Genomic DNA, 20,877 nt, shown 5'->3' on the forward strand with positions numbered 1-20,877 from the left:
TGCACTTGCAGAACCATGGGGAGGAAAAAAAAAATCTTTCCCTGTCATGTTGAAAATGCAGCTGGTCGATGCCCTCCACTGTGCCCCATTGAGCAGGCCCAGTCATCCTAAAGTGGTTGTAAAATTGATTCCGTGGAAGTTCTTGGTTGAATTTGACTTTTCTGGAATCTTCTTGGCCTGTGGTGCTGGAATTGCTCAGAAGTACTGAAGATTTTACTTTCAGTACTTTGGTATGTCAATGCCCTTGACCAACTGAAACCAACTTCATGGCCCCATCATCAAATCTGATAAGGAAGGTGGTGGGGAGGAGAAGAGAGAAAGGCCTAAGTCCAATGGGAATGGTAGTTAGGTAGCACAATGGATAGAGTGCCAGACCTTGAGTCAGGAAGACCTGAGTTCAAATCTAGCCTCAGGTACTTACTAGCTCTGTGACCCTGGGCAAGTCACTTAACCCTGTTTGCCTGTTTCCTTATTTATAAAATTAGCTGGAGAAGGAAATGGCAAAACTCCAGTACCTTTGCCAAGAAAACTTCAAATGGGGTCACAAAGAGTTGGATACAACTGAAATGACTGAACAACAACCTGAGAAGAAAGTTCCCATCTTGCCACAGTCCTATGCTAGGGATGATGACATGGCACCACTCCTCAAAGAAACCAATTAAGGATTGCAGACTTTTGCTGCCTGTTGGAAGGTCACTTAGGACTGCCACTTGCTACTTGAGTGACCTTGGAAAGTCACATTATTTCTGGAAGTTTCCATCAAAAAAGCATTCATTAAAGGAGTGAATTCACCTCCAATGAAGAGGAAATTAAAACAATAATTAGGAATTATTTTGACCAATTGTATGCCCTTAAATTTGACAATCTTAGGGGAATGGATGAATATTTACAAAAATATAAATTGCCCAGGTTAGCAGAGGAGGAAGTAAAATACCTAAATAGTCCCATCTCAGAAAAAGAAACTGAGCAAGCCATCAATGAACTCCCTAGAAAAAATCTCCAGGGCCAGATGGATTTGCATGTGAATTCTATCAAACATTTAAAGAACAATTAATTCCCATACATTATAGCTATTTGAGAAAATAGGCAAAGAAGGAGTCCTACCAAATTCTTTTTATGACACAAATATGGTACTAATACCCAAACCAGGAAGAGTCAAAACAGAGAAAGAAAATTATAACAAATTTCCCTAATGAATATTGATGCAAAAATTTTAAATAAAATATTAGCAAAAAGATTGCAGCAACTTATCACGAGAATAATACACTATGATCAGGTAGGATTTATTCCAGGAATGCAAGGCTGGTTCAATATTAGGAAAACTATCAGCATAATTGATCATATCAAAAACAAAACCAGCAGAAACCATATGATCATCTCAATAGATGCAGGAAAAGCTTTTGATAAAATACAACATGCTTTCCTATTAAAAACACCAGAAAGTATAGGAATAAATGGAGTCTTCCTTCAAATTATAAGTAGCATCTACCTAAAACCATCAGCAAGCATTATATGTAATGGGGATAAGCTAGATGCATTCCAATAAGATCAGGGGTGAAACAAGGATGTCCATTATCACCTCTGTTATTCAATTTAGTACTAGAAATGTTAGCTTTAGCAATAAGAGAAGAAAAAGAAATTGAAGGAATTAGAATAGACAAAGAAGAAACTAAGTTATCACTCTTTGCAGATGATAGGATGATTTACTTAGAGAATCCTAGAGAATCATGTAAAAAACTACTTGAAATAATAAATAACTTTAGCAAAGTGGCAGGATATAAATAAACCCACATAAATCCTCGCTATTCCTATATAGTACTAACAAAGCCCAACAGCAAGAGATAGAAAGAGGAATTCCATTTAAAGCTACTGTAGACACTGTAAAATAGTTAGGAGTTTACCTGCCAAGACAAACCCAGGACCTATATGAATACAATTACAAAACACTTTTCACACAAATAAAGTCAGATCTAAAGAAATGAAAAAAACATCAGTTGCTTGTGGTTAGGCCGAGCTAATATAATAAAAATGACAATTTTACCAAAATTGATTTACTTATTCAGTGCCATACCAACCAAACTACCAAAAAATTATTTTATGGAGCTGGATAAAATAATAACAAAATTCATCTGGAAGAACAAAAAGTCCAGAATATCAAGGGAATTAATGAAAAGAAATGCTAGGGAAGGAGTCCTAGCCATACCAGATACTAAACCGTATTATAAAGTAACCGTCATCAAAACTACTTGGTACTGGCTAAGAAACAGAGTCATGGATCAGTGGAATAGAATAGGTACACAAGTCGCAGTAGTCAACATCTATAGCAATCTACTCTTCGACGAACCCAAAGAATCCAGCTTCTGGGCTAAGAATTCATTATTTTACAAAAACTTCTGGGAAAACTAGAAAATAGCATGGCAGAAACTGGGCATAAACCAATATCTTACTCTGTATACCAAAATAAATTCAAAATGGGTTCATGACTTAGGAATAAAGGCTGATACTATAAGCAATTTGAGAGAGCAAGGAATAGTTTACCTGTCAGATTTATGGGAAAGGGAAGAATTCATGACCCAACAAGAGATGGATAATTTTGATTATGTCAAATTGAAAAGTTGTTTTTACAAACAAAGCCAATGCAACAAAGATTAGGAAGGAAGCAGAAAATTTGGAAAGAATCTTTACAACTAGTGTCTCTGGTGAAGGCCTCATTTCTAAAATATACAGGGAACCGAGCCAAATCTATAGGAATACAAGTCATTCCCCAATTGAAAAATGGTCAAAGGATAAGAACAGGCAATTTTCAGGGAAGAAATTAGAGATATCTTTAGTCATATGAAAAAATGTTCTAAATCACTATTGATTAGAGAAATGCAAATCAAAACAACTCTTAGGTACCACATCCCTCCTGTCAGATTGGCTAACATGACAAAACAGGAGAATGATAAATGCTGGAGAAGATGTGGGAAAATTGGAACATTGCTATATTGTTGGTAGAGTTGTGAACAGATCTAGCTATTCTGGAGAGCAATTTGGAACTATACCCAAAGGGCTACAAAAATATGCATACCCTTTGACCCAACAATACCACTTCTAGGGTTGTATCCCAAAGAGATCACACAAGGGAAAAAGGGATCAGTATGTACAAAAATATTTATAGCAGCTCTTTTTGTGGTGGCAAAGAATTGGGAACCAAGGGGATATCCATCAATTGGGAAATGGCTAAACAAATTGTGGTATATGAATGTAATGGAATACTATTGTGCTATAAGAAATGAGGAACAGACGGACTTCATTGCAACCTGGAAAGACTTATATGAACTGATGCTGAGGGGAGCAGAACCAGGAGATCATTATACACAATTGCAGACAACTCTGTAAGGACTAACTTTGATAGACTTGGCTCCTCTCATCAATGCAAGGTTCAAAGACAGCTGCTCCAAAAGACTCATGATGAAAAAGCTATGCACATCCAGAAAAAGAATTATGGAGTCTGAATGCAGATTGAGGCAAACTATTTGCTCTCTCTCTTTTTTTTTCTTTTCTTCTTTTTTGGTTTTGTTTCTTCTTTCTCATGATTCATTCCATTGATTATAATTCTTTTCTGTATTTCTTTTGGAGGGGGGAAAGCAGGGCAGTTGGGGTTCAGTGACTTGCCCAAGGTCACACAGCTAGTACATGTGTCAAGTGTCTGAGGCCGGATTTGAACTGGAGTCCTCCTGACTCCAGGGCCAGTGCTCTACTCACTGTACCACCTAACTCCCCCCGTTGGTTATAATTCTTCTTCACAATTGGACTATTATGTAAATAAGTTCAATGTGAAGGTATATGTAGAACCTATATCGAATTACATGCCATCATGGGGGTGGAGGGGGGAGGAGAGGGAGGGAGAGAAAATTTGGAACTCAAAAACTTGTGGAACTTAGTGTTGTAAAGTAAAAATAAAAAATAAGTTTAAAAAGCATTCATTATTATTAAAGGCAGTGAGGTAACACAGTGGATAGAGCCCTAGGCCTGGACTCAGGAAAACCTATGTTCAAATCCAGCCTCAGATACATACTAGCTATGTGACCCTTGACAAGTCATTTAGTCACTATCTGCCTCAGTTTCCTTATCTGCAAAATGGGGATAATAATTGCACCTACCTCATAGGGTCATTCTAAAAATCAAATGAGATAATATTTGTAAAGCTCTTAGCATAGTACCTGGCAGATATTAAATGTTCAGTTGTTTCAGTTGTGTCCAACTCTTTGTGACCATTTGGGGTTTTCTTGGCAAAGGTACTGGAATGGTTTGCCATTTCCTTCTCCAGATAACTTTACAGTTAACCTAGTTAGTAGGAGAGAATAAATAGGGTGGTTTCTGCTTTGCTTGGCCACATGACTGATGGGCCAGGAAGACCTTCTGATTTATGCAGCCTTATCAGTTGTCCATTCTTGTGGCTTGTAGCTGATAGTTGCTTATCTCTTCTCTCAGGCTCTCAGGCTAACACAGTTCATTTTGAGCTCAAGTCTGGAAAATGGAGGTTTGAAGATCTCTGCAATCCCAGCTTTCGTGGTTCCTGAGGGCAAGTGTGGCTATGGTTTCATAATGGCCCCTTAATTTTACTCTTGTAAGCCAGTTCTGCTATACTAAAATCAAGAAAGGACCTGAGGAAGTTTTTTATATTGCTCTGTCACAGCTTTATCTGTGGCAATTAGTTCAGAGCTGTAACTAGCATAAGGAGAACGAGTATTCAAACTGTGCTAACATGGAGGTGGGGAAGGTATAGTGGTCCCATAGTAAGTGTGCATCACTTTACTTTAACAACACATATATTTTTGATTATGATTATCCCCTCATGAAAGTCACTATTCCACTCCCCCCCCCCAAAACCATTTCCCAGTGGAAATGGTCCGACCACTCATCTCTGGTTGTATGCTCTGATATTCCCTTGCTAAATGTTTTTTTGCCTGAGGTGAAAATATTCTTATTTTGAATTAGTTTCAGATAGATATCACAGCTACCAGTGATGAAGCAAAGAATATCTAATTCCTTTTTCTCCTGTGTACTTCTTTTAATGTAGGTGACAAAGTTCTCATGTTCTCCCTAAGTCTCTAGGCTAAACATTCCCAGAGCCTTCCACTGAGGAAGTTTGTTTGCTGATTTCTCAATGGATTTCACCTTGTCAATGCCATGATTAAATGGTTGTGCTCAGAATTAGACACAAGACACTGGATGTGGCCTGACCAGGCAGGGAACAGTGAAACTCTCCTCTTCTTATTTCTGTGCTGGGTGCCTTCCTAAAATCACATGATCTTTCATGGTTCCTGAATGACACTGTTCCATACCACGGTTTGTGTTCTGCTAAGATTCCCTTATTTTTTCCTCTGGGTAGTGTCCCCTCTTCAGTTCTCCTCCCCAAATAGATGTACCATCATATTCTTTGCCATTGTATCAAAACCTGTTCTCAGGAAAGGCACTGATAAACAAACCTATCCCTAACCCTCCTAAAAGTATTTATAGTTAGCAAAGGAAAATGTGTGTGTATGTGTATGTGTATGTATATGTAATATACATATGCATATATGTATATATGGATGTATGGGTATATATGTATATACATTTATCTTTAGTGGTGATATTTCGGGAATCAGCAAGATTGGAGGCTGTATCCTTTTGAACAGGCTGCCTTTCGGGCACCCCTGAGGTCCACATGGCAGCTCCCCTTTTCTACTTACCTGCAAGTTAGTCCCTACATAGCTTTGGCTCTACCAAGTTCATGTCCAGATGAATTCTTCAGGTGGAATGAGGTCCAGAAGGTCCTTCCTTGCACTTCAGGTTAAAGTTGTTGCATGGAATACAAAACCCAGATTGGATGCCAGTCCTTAGATTCTTGTGGCTCACTTCTCCTCACCTTTGAAAATCCCAAAGTCAGAGACTCTACTCTCTTGACCTCTAATTGAAAAGAACAAAAAACAAGGCCAAAAACCAAGGGCTTCTTAGGCTCTAGGACCTCAGAGGGAGAACACCCAAAGGCCTCTCCCCTTCCATCATTGTCTCTCACTAGACACTATAAGCAAACGAATCCATCGGTTTTACCAGGGGTGCTGAGGCAAACGGAATGAAGCCAAAAGGGAAGAGGTTGATGTTGACAAGCTTGAATGTCTCCACAATCCATCAAAGAGCCTCTTCTCTCTCACGTGGTCAGCTGAGCAGAACCAGCTACAGAATGTCTACACTTGCTCCAGTCTTTCCAAGGTGTTTCCCTTAAATGTCATCTCAACTCTTCTGGAAGCAGATTTCCCATCTTATTCATGTGGGGAAGGTGCTCTTTCTGAGATTTTTTTTTTGTGGGGGAGGGTATGCATGTACTCCAGACCCTGAGGTACATAATGAACTAGTGAATTGGCATTTGAACTCTACTCCCGTGCCCCCTTTTTATATGACCAATAGCTATGACTAGGAGCACTTAGAGCTGGCAACCTGTCTTCATGGAATAGTTGTTCTCCCTTTGAAAGGCTATATGATGTACTAGGAAAAGCATGGTGAGGTAGGAGTCAGGCTTCAAGTTCTAGGACTGTCTTTGCCCTGTGTAGATGTGAGATCTTGAGCATGACATAGCCTCTCAGAATGTGTTTCGTCATCTACAAAGTGGAAACAATACTTTCACTCCCTTTGTCAGAGAGTTGTTATAAGAATAAAATGGAACATCTGGGAAGGTATTTTCTAAAGCACTATAGAAATGTGTGGCATTACTTTGATGCTCTCGTGAGGTTTAAATGTTGGTCAAGAGATTTTAAACTAGATGGTCTGCCAACTTCAGTGATATGACTACTTTAAAATCAAGGAGTAGGTGGGTGTCTGCTGCTTCCCTTTTCTCCAGCCCCAACATCAGAGGAATGGTCAGTGGTTAGTATATGTGTTTGCAAGCTAGGGAAATAGTAAAACTTTTCATCTGTCTTCTAAATAAAGTATATCTCATTGATGTGAGTACTCTCTACGGTGATGCAAACTGCCACCCATCCATTTCTATCTTCCCTCTGTATTTTTTGTTCATATCCTCTCATAAACCTTCCATGGGAAATTCATCCAACTGTGGGAATTCTACATCTGACTTAGTTCCCTTTCTATTCAATTATGGGTCCAGTCCAATTTGTTTCTTGTGAGAAGACCTCATCTAATTATTTAATTATGGTATTGTTTGAACCTAGTATGGTGTGGCTGGGAAGCTGGACCATCTCTACCTGTTGCTGAGGGCCCTTAACTAAAGACTTAGGTTATGCTGACCAGAAATACAGTCATATCTGAAGATTGATGTAAGGAGTTTTCTCACAACTATGTATCTCAAGAAACCCATATGTCTTATCTGAAAACTTGCCCTATACTGATCAATCAGTTACTGTTTCCTTGTTCCTTTGATTGAATACAGACACTTGAGGGGAATGGGACCCCTCTTTTTTCTGATTTAAGGGACTTGCCCCTGTTTGCTGTCCCCCTTCCAAGTTGGAAAGCCCCTAATCTTTCCTCCAATTAGAAATCAGATTACCTAATCTCGTATCCTAGTTTTATATATTGTTAATTGTTTTTTTTAATGCATAAAAATCTATCTCCCCCTGTATTTAGGGTCCAGTGCCAACCAGATGAGGCCTGGTCAAAATTTGTTATGCAATTGGTATGCATTACATAATAAATTGATATCCTTGGAAACTTGAACCTTTGTTTCCTCAGTTGTTTCAGATTTTCCCTGTCACACAATGTACTGGAGGCCTTCCTTAGACCTCTTAACATGGCACCAATGGAGCACATGGACCTTCAGTCTATTATCCTTTGTTCTTGCCACACTTATGGCACAACTAACTTTGCTGGTCATAACTCTCCCTAATGATATTTTTGTTCCATCTTTTATGTACAAGTTTTCATTGGTGATATGCTTCAGCCTACTTGAGTTCTTCCATTGCTCTTGGATGACTCGTGGCTTTACCTATTTGGTAACTATGCTATTCCATGATCCATATCCATATAAAATTATCAGAAGCATATTAATATTCAAAAGATAGACCTTTGTTTCAGGAAGATGCTTGGGGGGAAGTCATTAAAAATGCTGAATAATTTTCCAGGTGCAATCCATCCTGATCTCTTCCTCCTATTAAATTCTGGGCCCAGTTCATTGTCCTTTCATAGCCTCTTTTTTGAGGTATTTGTACTTATAGACTAGCACTGTACAAATGCATCTAATAGTCTCAATAATAGGCATTCTTTATCTAAATGCTTTTTCCTTTGTGGCTAATCAGGAAATGTCTCAAGAGGTGAATAAGTAGAAAGCCATATGCTCACCCCAGCTTAGCGAATGTCAAAGACAGAGTCCAAAGAGATGAGAGATTTCCTCCCTGTACTTGGTGAAGCACTGAAGATGCTTTGATTGGGTGACCAAACAATGTTGCATCAAATTGATTATACTAAATTCTAAAATATTGTTGGGCTCTCTAAATGAGACCTACAATCACTCAAAAGAATGTGATATTGCTAAGTATTTTTATGAATAATGGTATCTACAAAATATTTTTTTAAAACAACAAAAACACAGGAAGGCCTTCAGCACCCTGTATAAATCCTCTATAGAAGATTTATGAAAAAGCAGATGAATTCACAAGATCGGAGCCAAGGATGGTTTACGATCTGCACTGGTGGCAAGAAGAGAAGATAATGTAATGATAACTATTATTTATGTAGTGCTTTAAGGTCTGCAGAGCGCTTTATGAGTGTTATGTCATTTGAGCTTACTGAGGAAATCATGGATCCATCAGGATATTGAAGTATGATGAGTGGGAGAGAAAATCTGAAACCTTGGCCTCATTAGCACCGTGCTCTAACTGACTGGAACTGTCTAATGAACAGTGAAATGCCTCTTACTCCAAACATGTAGTGACTTTTATTTCACTTTTACTTTCAAAATGGCCCAATCCTATTATCTTTAGACCCATTCCCTAACAGCTGCACAGGATTTTCGTGTTTGAATAGACTAAGCAGTATCACCAGTGCAGAAAGGTGTTTGAGATTTTCTTTTTCAGTTTACCTTTTCAATTCTCTGAGAAATTTCTGGGCCAAAATCTCCCAGTGCTTTGTCAAGTGGGTTATAGTAGTGTTACTCTCGCTCAAATAAGGAAATTTACTTTAGTATCATCATCATAAGTAATCCTAACAATAGAAATAATAATGTCTTCCTGTTTTTGAATCTTCTACTTCTTTAGAGCAAGATGGACTAGATGGCCTGAGCATTTCTCAAGGTCATATATGAAAAACTGAAGGCCTTTCTGAAAAGTTGACCACTTAAAAATCAAAAGGGCAGATACGAACTCCACCCCTGATATATGGACATTATTGCTAATTTCCATGAAGTCTGCAAAAGGAACACATTCTGTAGCTGGAACAAATAAAGGAATGTAATCAAAAGCACTTTGATTAATGTAAACCACTATACAGCTTCCTAAGTTTATAGGACTTAGTGCTATAGGGGACAGAATTTCATGGAATCACAGAATTGGAAGAGCTAGAAGGGACCTCCGCAGCCACCTGTGGAACCAACCCACACATGAATGAAATTTCCATCATGATAGTATACATGACAAGTGTGACCATTCTCTAAGTTTAAGAAAGGTTAGAATTACTCTGCTTGATCCTAGAGAGCAGCATAAGTATGCCTGCCTAGAAATCTCTAGGCATATCTAAAGGAAAACTTCTTTAACAATTAGAGCTGCCCCAGAGCAAAATGGGCCATCCTGCGAGGGAGGGAGCTCTCCAATGGAGGTTGGATGACTATTTGTGTAGAATCCAATCCAATCTAACTCAGTGTGGTTCAATCCAATAGACATCATTTTTTAAGCTCCTACTATGTGCCAGGCACTGTGCTAAGTGCTGGAGATACAATGAATAAAAAGGCAGTCCCTGCCCTCAAGGAGCTTATAGTCTAATAGGAGAAGACTACACACAAAAGGAGGCAGGGAAGGAGCGGGGAGAAGCCCACCAGAAAGTAGTCAGCTTTGGGGCATCTTGCTCCACGGAGTTGAAAAAACCAGGCAGGGCAGCAGATGCTGAGTGTAGTAAACCCCAAAGTCCAGCTTCTGCCCTCTATAAAGGAAGACATTGGGAGTAGTTTGGTACTCTACCCTCCAGCCCTCCAATGAGAGAAGAGAGGAGACTGGGGGAGGGAGGGTGGTGGTGAAATTCCAGACTTGAGTTAGCAGAGTAGTGATGAGTTTACTAGGAGGGACACCTTATTCTCTGGAGTTGAAAAAACCAGGCCAGGCAGTAGAGCAGAGTGAGGATGATGCTGTAGAGGGGACCTAATCAGGTTAGACTGTGGCTTCTGAGATCTCTTTCCCTTCTGAATGTCTGTGATACTGTGTCCGAGTCCTCCCTTGTTCTAATAAAATGAAGAAAATGGGACACAGAACAGATCAGCGAAGTGACTTTCATACTATGATTGGGTTTTTTTGGTTCAGATTTGTGATTTCCTTGGTGTCAACACTCCTTCCACCAATGCAGATGACTAGCTTCAAGAAAATTTATAGTCCTAGAGATATTAAATGAGTTGCTCTTGGTCACAAAGCCAGGATGTTCAGAGGCCAGATATGAATCCAGGGCTTCCTGACCCCAAGGCCCAGCCTCTAACCACTGTATTACACCACCTTTTATTTGATCATTGTTTTCAGGCCAGGAAAGGGGCTTGGTGCAATTTAATAGGCTACCCTTATTTCTACTATTCTACAAGTCGAAGTGTCATCTGGGGCAATGAAAAAGATTAAGTAACTCGCTCAGGGTCACATAGTCAGAGACAGGACTTGAGCTCAGGATGTCCTGACACCAAGGCCAGTCTTCTATCCACTATATCCTGCTTTGTTGTTGTTGAGTCCTTTTTCAGTTGTGTCTGACTCTTCATGACCCCATTTTGGAGTTTTCTTGGCAATGATACTGAAGTGGCTTGCCGTTTCCTTCTCCAACTCATTTTACAGATGAGGAAACTGAGACAAATAGGGTTAAACGACTTGCCCATGGTCATATGACTAGTGTCTGAGGTTAGATTTGAACTCAGGAAGCTAAGTCTTCTTGACTCTAGGCCTCGCACTCTATCTACTACGCTAGTTAAGTGCCCCTCTATATCTATATGACCATATTCTTTTATTATCATCTTATACCATCTAGCACCTTATTCTCTCTTTCTTTTTAACACGTGTCCTTTGGAAGAAAGTGTTTCTCAGGCCACATCTGATTGCTCCTTCTTTTCTCTTTGTCTGGGCACTTCTGAAATGCCAGTCAAGTGTCCAAACCAAGACCATCCAGGCCTTGCTTTTTTGTTTGACAGGAGAGCGGTTTCAAGCCTAAAGCTTATAAAATTGTTGGGATTTTAAGTGTGAGGAAAGGGTTATAGGGAACACTTTAGGGTAATAGCAGTCATTAAGGTTTATATGTTGCTCAAGACATTTTAAAGGAGATGATCCTCCAACTTCAATGATAGGATTATTTTTAAATCAAGGGATGGGTGGGTGGGTGGCTGTTGCTTTCCTTTTCTCCAGTGTCAGGGTAATTGTCAGTGGTTAGTATTTGTGTTTGCGAACTAGAGAAATAGCACAACTTTTCATCTGTTTTCTAAAAACATAGATTAAGGTCTGTTTGAATCATGCGTAGCATCCCAACTTATAGTCTGTCTGCCTAGGCTCTTCTGTTGTTTTGTTGTTCAATTGTATCTGACTCTTTGTGACATCTATGGGGTTTTCTTTTCAAAGATACTGGAGAGGGCAATTGGGTCCATGGCCTAAGCTTCGAGGCTTTGCTGCTACTGCCACCACCTCTAGGAGCAACTTCTCCCTCTCCCTCCCCAGCCCCAGCTGGGTAGCTGACGTAAAGATGAGTAGCTCAGAGGAAGTATCATGGATCTCATGGTTCTGTGGGCTTCAAGGCAATGAATTCTTCTGTGAGGTGGATGAAGACTATATCCAAGACAAGTTCAACCTCACGGGGCTCAACAAACAGGTGCCCCACTATAGGTCGACACTAGACATGATCCTCGACTTGGAATACCTGATGAGGAGTTGGAGGACAACCCCAACCAGAGTGGAGCAGGCAGCCGAGATGCTGTATGGACTGATTCATATCTGATACATCCTCACAAGCTGTGGCATCGCCCAGATGTTGGAAAAATACCAGCGGGGAGACTTGGGCTATTGTCCCTGTGTATATTGTGAAAACCAGCCCATGTTGCCCATTGAGCTGTCAGATATACCAGATAAGGCCACGGTGAAGCTGTACTGCCCCAAGTGCATGGATGTTTACACCCCCCAAGTCGTCCAGGCACCACCACACAGATGAGGCTTAGTTTGGCACTGGCTTTCCTCTCATTCTCTTCATGGTGCATCCCGAATACAGGCCCAAATGGCCTGCCAACCAATTCGTGCCCGGGCTAGATGGCTTCAAGATCCACCCTATGGTCTATTAACTGCAGCTTCAGGCAGCCAGCAACTTTAAGAGCGCTGTCAAGACCATCTGTTGACTTGTCTCCTTCCCTCTCCCCCAACACCTCAGGTTGTGACACCTGTTCTCTCCCTCTCCCCACCCCCAGGACACACACACCTTTCCAGAACCCCTAATCGTTTTTAGTTTAAATTAAGAAGAAATCATTATCATGGTAGTGTGGTGGGAGTATGAAATAAAGTGGAGAAAAAGGCCAAAAAAAAAAGATATTGGAGATGTTTGTTATTTCCTTGTCCAGTGGATTAAGTCAAAGAGATGTTAAAAGACTTGCTCAAGGTCACACGGCTGGCAAATGTATGAGGTCTGACTTGAACTCAGGTCTTCCTAACTCCAGGCTCAGCATTCAATCCCCTGAACCACCTTGCTGCCTCCAGGATCTGTTAGATCACATTGACTTTTGCCTTGCCTGTTTAGGGGTCACAAACTGGCTGGAGAGGGAGAGTTGTGCTTGTGATTTCATTGTTTCAGGGAACACCTAGAGATTTTCCTAAAATACTGTGTATTTGTGACCAAGTCATGCCCCTCCCTGCTTTTCAATAAACTAGTGGCTCCCTCTTGCTTCCAGGATCAAATATAAACCCCTGTTTGGCCTTTAAAGTTCTTCATAACCTGCCCCCTTTCTGTCTTTCCAGTTCTCTAAGCACTTTACTTTCCTCCAGGGTTGGTGTGAGGATCAAATCCATAAAAGGACTTAGCACACCTGTACACAGTAGGCGATATATAAAAGCTTATTCCTTCCCTTTCTATTCCATAAATACTCTGCATTTCAAGTATGCTGGCCTACTTATCATTCCTCATGCATGACTCTCTGTCTTCTGTCTTTGCACTGACTATCCTGCATGACTGGAATGCTCTCCCTCCTCGTCTCTGCATCTTAATTTCCCTGGCTCACTTCAAGATTCTTTCTAAATCCTGCTGCCTGCCAGTGGTCTTTGCCTCTGAGGTTCCCTTCCATCTACCCTATCAGTACTTTGTAGGTACCTAGTTTTTGGCGTGTTGTCTCTCCCACTGTTTTTGCCCTTTTTTGTGTCCCCAGAGCTTAGCGCAATGCCTGGCACATAATAAGTGCTTCAGAAATGTTTGGTGCCTAACTGAATTCTAGTGTGGAAACTCTCCACCGATGCAAACTGGCCATCCTTCTGTGACTTACAGTTTTAGAGAGTTGCCTGGGACACTGAGAGGTTAAATAATTTTCCCATAGTCACACAGCTAAAATTGTGTTCAAGGAGGGATTGTCTGCCCTGTTAAACAAGGATAAAATAGCTTGTCTCCTGTCACTTCTATTAGAACAGTCCCCACCTCCTGGGTGTGCCGCTAAAATCATGAGATTTGGAGCTGGGAGGGAACCTTGAGATCTTCTTGCCTATTCTCTTTTTTTCATTGATGTGGTCCAGAGATCCGGGATTACAGAGATAATAAATAGCAGACCAAGATTTAAGGCTTTGCCTTGTCAAAACCATGTCTTTTGGTTCTAAAGTCACTGTGCTAAACAGTCTTCTAAGCACATTTAGATAATACAAGAATCTGTATTTTGTTTCTTTATGAACACTTCCTTCACCAATGCGGAGCACTGCCCCTCTACACGTCTGTGGACAGTCTTTGAAAGCTGCTGTTGAGAACTGAATGCAGGTCAAAGAAACTTTTCTTTACTTTCTTTAGTTTTCTTGGTTTTTTTTTATCTGTGTTTTTTTTTTTGACAGAATAACTTACATGGAAATGTGTTTTGCATGACTAGTACATATAACCTATGTCAAATTGCTTGCCTTCTCAATGGGGAGTTGGGGGTGGGTAAGGGAGAAAGGGAGAGAATTTGGAACTCAAAATTTGAAAACAAAATATAATGTTAAAAATTGTTTTTACATGTAATTGGGAAAAAATAAATATTAAATAAGATTTTTAAAAAAGAAAAAAAAAGTTGCTATTGCCCTGGAGGTGACTACCATTAGACACAAGTAGGTATATGTGTGTGTGTGAAAATTATTCTATACATACATACATTCTATATATTTATCAGTTCTTTCTCTGGATGTAGATAGTGTCTTTCTTCATGTCTTTTACAGTTAATTGGCTATTTATTATAGTCAAAATGACTTATTCACTCAAAGTCGTTCTTAAAACAATGTCAATGTTACTATACACAATGTTCTTTCGATTCTGATCATTTAGCTCTTCATTATTTCATGCAAGTCTTTCCATATTTTTCTAAGATCGTTGAGCTCGTCATTTCTTAGAGAACAGTAGTATTCCATCACAATCACACACCACAACTTGTTCAGCCATTTCCCAATTGATAGGCTTCCCTGAAATTTCCAGTTCTTTGCCACCACAAAGAGGGCTGCTATAAACATTTTAGAACATATAGGTTCTTTTCCTTTTTCTCTAAATTCGGGGAGAGAAAAAAAAGAAAAAAAAAGAGATTTACACGATTACTTTGTTATATATTTAAAAGGTTGTTGTTTGTCCTTTGTTCTCAGAGAGGACCATGACATCAGGGAGGTGATGTCATGACATACAAGTGAATTGAATTTAAGTGAAGGAGGGCTATGCAAGGCGACTGGCCTCACTTTCTCCTCCAGAGCCATCTGGGTCCAGTGGCAAGATATAGATCAGGACTACTGAGGATGGCCTTGGATGTAGTGGGAGACCTTCATATTTAAAAAGAATGGCAAGTTGTATATAATAGATTTGCAGTTTCATGTGCAATCATCTTTTTTATTATACTATGTTATGAGGAAAAAAAAGAACTTATGCTCATACATAAGGAAAAAAAAGGAGGAGGAGGAGAGGAAGGAGAAGGAGAAGGAGAGGAATGAAGGAAGGAAAGGAAACTTACTGTTGCCAAAAAGATTAATCCATCTGCGGCCAACCTGGTAAGTGGCTCTGAATTTAGCTAGATAGACATTCAACCTTTCTCTGAGCTTATGTTAGGGGAAGGACTGATTCAGGCCAGCACCTTGTTCATTCAGGCTCAATGTCAAGACAAAATGAGGTACTTGTAAGTCATTGAACAGTTAACAAAAGGAAGTTTACTTAATTCTAAAATAGAAAATGATACAGTATCACTTACTTCAAGTAGATAAGACTCCTTTGTCTCCATATGTCTGATCAGAAGGACAGGGTGACTTATGTGGTATCGGAAGATCACAAGGGTATCCACTCTACATGGGTGGCTCTTTTAGGACCTTAGGAGACCAGGAGTCCACTTCCATACTAGTACAGATAGAGGCTACCCAGAATCCATGTCTACAGAGGGACAGCTTGAGTTTTGTCCCATCAAATCCCAGCTTTCTCATCTTGCAGGGAAAACCTAGTGCAAGCTATATTGGTTGTGGTGGGGTGGGGAGAGGGTGTGGGCAACCCCTGGCAGATAAGGGTTCTAACTCAGACTGTCTTGCACAATTTTTCTATTTTGTAGGACCTGACAAAGCTAGGACTCTACTTGAATACTCAAATGGATTTATGAGAGCATCAATTCAGGAGGAACCCTCTATGCCTGCCCATCCTGTGTGATGCCTATCTGTGTCCTCCCATAAGTTCAGCCCAGGGGATCTAGCCAATTTGCTACAGGTCTTACTTTCTGTGGAACAGTGATTAGAGCGCTGGGCCTGGAGTCAGGAAGATTCATCTTCCTGAGTTTAAATCTGGCCTCAGATACTTACTAGTTGTGTGACCCTGGGCAAGTCACTTAACCCTATTTGCCTCAGTTTCCTCATCAGTAAAACAAGCTGGAGAGGGAAGTGGCAAACTACTCCAGTATCTTTGCCTAGAAAATCCCAAATGGGGTCATGAAGAGTTGGACACAACTGAAAATGACTGAATAGCAAAAAGCGATCTTTAGGTTATCTTTGTACATTCTGTCTTCAAACTAAATTGACTCACATGGAGATTATGTGTTTGCTTGCGGTAAATGACTTTTGCTTCTCTTCTGCAAGGTTTTCCTCTACTTTAGTCTTTTTTTTAATTTCAATGCTCTTATTCTCCCTTTTGCTTCTTTAGAGAGACTCTCCACTGTGGATTCAATTTTTTCTAATCTCTTCATTGAATTAGCAGTTGGGTAGGTACTTTAAGGAATAGCAGCCTCTTGTAATTAATTTATAAGGATTGTCACCTTTTCCCAGTGCTCTCTTTTTGTCTTGTTGACTCAAATACAATGTCTCTACATCTGGCATATCGGTGCTATTTTTAGGGCTTTTTGAGAATTCATGAAAACTGCAGAAAGTGTATATACTCTGCTATCTTGTTGGTCCTGAGATCCCAAAATCCGTGACAATAATTTTTAGTTCTGAAAAAATTATTATATTCCATGTCCCACTATCTTACAATACCTACAGAAGGTTATTAATATTTGGGCCTTTGATTTCTTGTGAAGCTTTGGGTCATTCAAAAGCTTTGCAATTTTCCAAAGGCACTCCAGCCCATTCACTTTCTCCTGTTCAATTCTGGGCCTAACTACAGGTATGTGCATACTGATAAATAAGCTCTATAGGCTTTTTTATCCAAATTCATAATGTGATATAGGCAATATCCTGCTTCATCTACTTGATCTTACCTATGTGGTAAGAGCTTTTGAGTGCTTATAGAGCTCTTCTAGAGGACTCTGCAATGTTCTAGGGCTTGATACAATTAATAGAATGACATCCACAAACAAGAACATATGGAGAATCTCACCATCCATGAGGAATCCCTCTTCAATTTGGGCTCTATGCTGGATCTTCTCCATCACAGTCCCAAATACATGCTGGCATAGCCTTCAAGAATTCAATCACAAATACCTGCTGGCATAGCCTTCAAGAACCTGGTGTCACCTTCATACCACAATGTAAGACCAGCGTAGGAAACTACCAAGTTATATGACGATGATTTTTTGTGTAAATTTCTTGTTGTTGTGAAAAGGAAAAGATACATAGAATGACAGAAAGAACACTGGCTTTGGTGTTAGAAGAAGGAGGGAAATAAATGTTTATTAAGGGCCTATCTGTGCTAGGACTGTGCTAAGCACTTTAAAAATATTTTCTCATTTTATCATCATGACAAATCTCTAATAATGCTATAATTATCTTCATTTTACAGTTGAGGAAACTGAGGCAAACAACAGTTAAGTGATTTGCCCAGGGTCACATAGCTAGTTAGTAAGCATCTGAGGTCAGATTTGAATTTAGATTTTCCTGACTCCAGGCCCCATGCTTTATCTACTGTGCCACCTGCTTGCCTCTGACACTTACTTTGTTGTTGTTAATCAGTCATATCTGACTCTTTGTGACCCCATTTGGGGTTTTCTTGGCAAAGATACTAGAGTGGTTTGTCTTTTCCTTCTCCGGCTCATTTTACAGATGAGGAAACTGAGGCAAACAGGGTTAGGTGACTTGCCCAGAGTCACAGAGCTGGTAAGTGTTTGAGGCTAGATTTGAAGATGAGTCTTCCTGTACCATCTATATAATGAGAGAGTTTGGAAGGGTGTTCTCTGAGGTCATTTCCAATTCTCCATTTATTATCCTAAGAACAGTATAGCAAATAATTCCATAGAGATAGTGGGAAGCATCCTGGATAAAAAGTAGGAAGATCTGAATTCTGAGCCCAACTGTGCCATTACTTTAGCCTCAGTTTCCTTATCCATTAATAATGAGGTAGTCGAACTAGATGACCTTTAAGATCATTTCTACTGCCAGCATTCTAAGTGTATCCTCCTTTCTCCTCTTTCCATTAAATAATTCCAGTTGCTGTGGGTTCCTATTTTGACCATAGCTAGTCTCTTCCTTATATAGTTTCCTCTTCTCTTAAAAAAAAACCCTCAATTTTTACTTTGTTTCCCCTACTACGTCTTTAGTGGCCTTAAGTGCCTTTGAATTTAATTTGTTTGTTTGTTAGATTTTAAAAATCCATCCTGCTCCCTTCACATGAACCATGTCTGGGCAGAAGTACCAAAAAGAAAACATCAATTCAAATGCATAAAGCCTATTGAAGTGGTTTCTATAAACCTGGATGCTGAAGACTTCCTATTCAGATTTTCTTGGAAAAGAAAAGCCTTTACCTTTACATGCCCTTTGCATGCTGGAAGTATATTTACCAGACCAACCAGTGGAAAGTTTTTTAGACTGTTTTGCTCCCTTACCAGTTCCTGGAATTATGGTCTGCAATCTCAACCCAGTTCCATCTATGGTTTCTACTGGCTATGTCTGTGTGTGAGTGAAAAGTGGCCCTATTGTTTTGGTTATTTTTCATGTGTGTGCACATAAATGCCTGAGCCATTCCAACTGGGGAAAGCAGTTAGATGAGTTAATTGGTGACTCCCAGCTTGGCTGCCCTGAATGGCAATTGCTGATGAAAAGTTGGCACAACCTTCAGGGAGAGATGGTGAATACCTGGTGTCATCCTGGACAAGATTACACACACACACACACACACACACACACACATATACATATATACATATGTGTGTATATATGTGTTTATTTATTCACTTGTTCATTCAACAAGTGTTTATTTAAATACTGAATACCTACTTTGTGCTTAGGTACTGGAGAGAATCCAAAATAAATGTCAAAAGACAATGTAGTAGAAAGGGCTCTGCATGTGCAGTCACAGGAGTTGGGCTCAAGTCTGACTTCTAATTACAGTACTAACCATGTGACTTCAGGCAATTTACTTAATCTAGGATCCTGTTTGCTCATCTATAAAATAGGGCATTTTTAATGCTCTCACTTTTTTACTCACAAAGTTGATACAAAGGGAAAATGGGATGATATAAATGTATATGAATACATACATACATACACACATTAAGTGCATTTTTATTGGCATGATCCCTAGCCTCTAGATGCTCCAGGGCTAATTAGAGCAAGGAGAGAGAACTGCAAATGAAAACATAGGACATGAGTTTGAATCTTGGCTCTGCTTCAACCTATGTGATCTTGAGCAAGTTACTTAATGTCTGCTGTCTGGCCCTCCTGAGTTTCCTCATAGGTACTAAACAGTGCTTCTCCTGGTTTGGCTAGGGAGCAGGCCTGTAGAGTGGACCTGCTTGTTTGGGGCTGGGCAGCCCCTCCCTTGGGAGATGACTTTCTTTCCAGCCACTTTCTAGTAGGGGAGTGGGTTCCTTTCAGACCAGGCCAAGGGTAATGGTGGATCCCCAGGGCCACCAATTAGCCTCTGGCAGTGTTAACTGACACCCAAAGGGAAAAACCCTGAAGAAAATAATCTCTTTCTCTCCCTCTACACCGAATGTGAGCCCTTCACAAGAAGTCTTGCTCCGGTAGCTGCTAACTTGACGTTTATAGAAATAATTCCCCAGTACTTTTAGATCCCCTCCTTTCAGGGTCTTCCCCATTCAACCCCTTTGCACTCATCCAAGCATTAGCGCAAACATTCGAATAGTGAACCATGTGTATCAGGAGGGCAGAGTTTATAATCTCAAAGAGGATCATAAACATGTCTGAAAGGTTCGGAACCGCCGGATATAAGAAATTCTCAAAGTAGAAGGCAGAAGAATCAAAACATTTATTTAGGCTCCACAGTAACCAACCCATGAACCAGAAGCCCCATTTTGATATGTTGATCATAATCTTCCAGGCCCAATAAGTACGCCTTGCAAGAGTAACCAGGAGGCTACAGAGAAGCATGATTGCGTAAAGCAAAATCATGCTTCCCCCTCGATGGTAATAAGATTACCCACTGGCCTGAAGTCTTTGTTCAGCTTCCTCCCGTAGGTCAGCTCCGCTACTGGCAGCTCCTGCCTCAGCTGTGTCTGTGTCTGTAACTGAAGCTGCAACTGTAACTGACGATGTAACGGTCGCTGTAACTGACGATGTAACTGTAACCGGAAAAGGAAAAGAAGATCTTCAAGCTGTCCTCTTCCCTCTTATAGGGTTTTTGACATCATCAAGCTCCGCCCGAATGACCAGGGCCGATTGGTTCCTGAGTTGGCCCCTCCCCCTAGCATAGACATTAACACCTCCCCTCAGCCAGCCCCATGACTCATCACACAGGAAGTTGTCTGGTCCTGCCCCGGAAGAGCAAGCCCCAGCGTCCAGGGAAGCTCAATGAGGTAAGCTGAGTCATTCAAAGAAAACAAAGGCCATTCTGGTTACACTCCACCCCTTGTTATAGGATACATAATCTAATCAGCCATGTATCCTAGAACATACATTGTGATCCAATTACAAAGGAAACTAAAACATATCATTCATTATAAAGCAAAACATATCATTTGGTGACATTCCTAAATATTGGTTTACGATTCAAATGTGATCCACCCCTAGGTCCTTGTATCCATTACATAGGATCAATAATATCATAACAATAAAACAACACAGCAAGGATAACACAAAATAAGTAAACAGAACACTATCATCATTTCCACCCCCCTTGAACGAT

At 40.3% G+C, this 20,877-nt stretch overlaps 1 pseudogene; it reads left to right on the forward strand.

Annotated features, from left to right (window-relative positions):
* The first annotated feature begins 11,883 nt into the window (after positions 1-11,883).
* On the forward strand, positions 11,884-12,526 carry LOC118837534 (annotated as a pseudogene).
* Positions 12,527-20,877: the final 8,351 nt, after the last annotated feature.

Source organism: Trichosurus vulpecula, chromosome 1 (genome assembly GCF_011100635.1).
Source record: "Trichosurus vulpecula isolate mTriVul1 chromosome 1, mTriVul1.pri, whole genome shotgun sequence".
NCBI lineage: Eukaryota > Metazoa > Chordata > Mammalia > Diprotodontia > Phalangeridae > Trichosurus > Trichosurus vulpecula.